This window comes from Hipposideros armiger, unplaced genomic scaffold (genome assembly GCF_001890085.2).
Source record: "Hipposideros armiger isolate ML-2016 unplaced genomic scaffold, ASM189008v1 scaffold_123, whole genome shotgun sequence".
NCBI classification, from domain to species: Eukaryota; Metazoa; Chordata; class Mammalia; order Chiroptera; family Hipposideridae; genus Hipposideros; species Hipposideros armiger.
This window is the reverse complement of record NW_017731473.1, coordinates 242,826-245,953: the sequence shown is the minus strand read 5'-3', so window position 1 is coordinate 245,953 and position 3,128 is coordinate 242,826. Positions and strand designations below refer to the sequence as shown.

Sequence of the window (3,128 nt, the reverse complement as noted above, 5' to 3'; positions counted from 1 at the left end):
AAGTCAGAGTTGGGAAGCTTTAGCATGTGATATATTATTTCCACTTTTAATATTCCTATTGAAACCATTTCAAATGTAAGCTGCCTGAAGTCCTTGGTGAAAATGGACTGAGTGTAAAAGAAGGTTGAGAGAAGAAGACAGAACAGGTGAGAGAGTGACCTAGAGACACAAGAAAACAGGTTAGGTTAAGTGGCTTAACTTACCTTCAGGATCCTGGGACAGAGAAGACTCTCTAACCTTTGGAGAGAGACTCCTGTTACCCATCTAAGACATGAAGTCAGAGACAGCTTTTCAGGGGATTTTGTGAGAAGTTCAGCACCTCTGGAACTGTGTCACTTAATTCCACATAATGCTTTATTTTTCAAACTCCCTTTTTCCATATAGTGTTGCCCCAGGAAATCCCTTCAACAGGGAGATAGTTCATTCCTTCTTGTGGGGGTGGGAAGACCATCAGGAGCCTAAAGAGAAAGATCAGATTGAGAAGCAGGCAGAGGCTGGGCCATATGACTGCATCTCATAGCTGAGCCTGAGAAGCTGCAGGGACAGAGTCCTGGGGAGCAGTGACTAAGAATCAGCTGGGTTATTTTAGGCCAGTCAGCTCTGTGTTGCATGGCTCATGGGAGATGGTGTGTTGTTAGTGAGAGACTAGCTCGAATTGGCAGCTGACTGGTTTTGATTTAATTACATAGCGAGATAGCTTCTTAAGAGCATACCACACAATCCTTTCTCCTAAACGTGGGTTTAATTTCCAACAAAACACTTTCGCATAAACAACACGTCGTTTCTAAACCCTTATTGCCATTCTCAGAATTGCTTGCAGCCTTTCAGAAACCCATTATTTTATAATTATAATCAAGACTATTAGGACAGGACAATTTGTGCCAAAAAGCCCATTTACACTCAGAATTGTCACTTAGCACTGTCACAGGGAGGTATCATCTCTATTTCTGTAGAATACATGGAGAATAGCAGACACTGCCTTTTAAACTTTCAATTTCCAAATGGCATGGGAGTTACTGACCTTGTCTACATTATTCTCCAGACACTCCTCTGACTACCCCTGGTAGAGCAGCCCAGTGCACCAAGGTGGCTGTTACATGGAACGAATGCAGCCTTGGGAATCAGGACAATTTGACCTCACACCCTAATTTTTTCCCTTCCAATTAGGCAGTTTACACTTTGCATCTCAGTTTCTTCACCTGAGAAATGACATAGCTACCAACCAATACTTTTCCATCTTTTTTTTATTTTCAATTAAATGAATTAATACACAGATAGAAAAGTGACAGGCATGTGCCAAAAGCTTAGCAAATATTATTATTGTGGTTAATCCATATATACTGTGTGGCCTTGGACAAGTTACTCATCCTCTCTGCACATCTGTTTCTACCTCATTAAGACAAGGAGAGGGATACCTCACTCACAAGGTAATGGCAGCCGTTAGATGAGCAGACACGGTGCTCAGTGAATTTGATTCTGTTTGATCACCCACTCATTGCACAGGTTTCGCTTTGAGTTGAAAAACTTGATGACCTCCATAGTGGAACCCAGAGTATGTGATCTTATTCCGACCCCCTGAAGAGCCCTTAGCTTCTGGAACTTCCCCCCATAACTTCTGTGTTCAGTCGCAGGCCTGTGATTCCCATCAGGAAGTCAGGCTGACTAGAAAAATGATACAGCAGCCTAAGCATGTTGTTTACAGGAAGCCATCATCTCGTGGGCCTGATTTATCCATTGTTAAAAATCTTTAGTCACATGTATCTTTTACTTGCTTTTGCCCTGGCTGTTATGGTTGTGATCATAATATCAATAATTGACAGTGACAATAGTAAACATTCCCTTTGGTTAATATCAATCAAAATTTTAATGGTGGAGAAATGGTTGAGAAAATCCATGTTGAGATAACAACAGGAATAAGAGAAAGCCCTGGAAGTCAGGAGCCCCAAAACTTCAGTGGTCTGTGATTTGGGTGATTTGTCTGGAAAGCACGGAGGACGAAATATCCTATAGACATGGTTCTTTGTTAACGCTCAATTTTTCACAGAAACAGATGTTGTCTNTTGAAAATAATTACATTAGGTGTCACTTAAGGAGCGCTTACTATGTGACAGTGTGCCAATCACATTCTCTTCGGAATATCCATTTATTTTATTCCATTGTAATTCTCTGAGCCAGGTGTCTGCCGGATGCTCACTTTACCAGGCAAGGTGATAAAACTTAGGAACAGAGGAGTTAGGTAACCTGCCCCAGGCCACACAGCTTATATGTAGTCAATCTAGCATTTGCATCTGTCTGTTGCCAAATCCCACACTCTTAACCTCTAATCTTTACCTCCTGTGTATCATACTACAATGTAACCAAAGAGTCACATGTCTGTCTCTCTCTCAACTAAATAATTAACTCTGACAGATTAAGAATATTGCTTTTTTTCCCCCCCATTGTTTCCACCCCTAGCTAGAACAGACCCAGACCGTGGCAGGCATTCAGAAAAGGTTTCCTAAGTTGTATTATATAATATCCTATCTCCTAGTGGTAGATAAAGGCGTGGCAAAAGCTAGTCTAACTCTGGATGAGCACTTCTGTGACCTCTGGATTTGCAATGACCTGGGGCTGAGCGGTGACTGCTCTCTGCTTTCCTTTCTTATCTGCACAGTGGGGTTTGAGTGAGGAGTGCGTGAGTTCACATCCAGCACTTTGAAGAAGGCTGGGAATGGAGGAAGCTGTCCACAAACATAAGCCCTAAGTGCCGGCTGGCTGACGGGTGACCCACAGCACTTCAAGGGCTGCGCCCACCACACTATTCTCCCCTGCCCAGTCTGCTAGACCTTTACTCTCCTGAGTGTGGAGGTCATGCTTTGTTAAGGTCTTTACACCACTCCCCTTCCGGGCCTGGTACATACGAGTACGCAGTGTGAGCTCAGCCAAGATTTTTAAATGAGTGGGCGCGACATTCTGGAAGTCTGTCTGTTCTGCCATCCAGGCTGGAGGGGGCAGGGGGAGAGGGGGTTTGCGCAGAAAGGCTCCCGGACGGGGATCCCCTGGGGCGTCCTCCAGTTTCCAGGCCTGTAAGAGCAACACTCCACTGCTCCCTGAGGCCCCTTTCAACATTTGCCTAGCAGCTAGTTCCC

At 44.0% G+C, this 3,128-nt stretch overlaps 1 pseudogene; it reads left to right on the top strand.

The window, feature by feature from the left end:
* LOC109385721 (high mobility group protein B1 pseudogene) overlaps window positions 1-1,203 on the top strand; it is an 11,089-nt pseudogene extending 9,886 nt beyond the window's left edge.
* The last annotated feature ends 1,925 nt before the right edge of the window (window positions 1,204-3,128 follow it).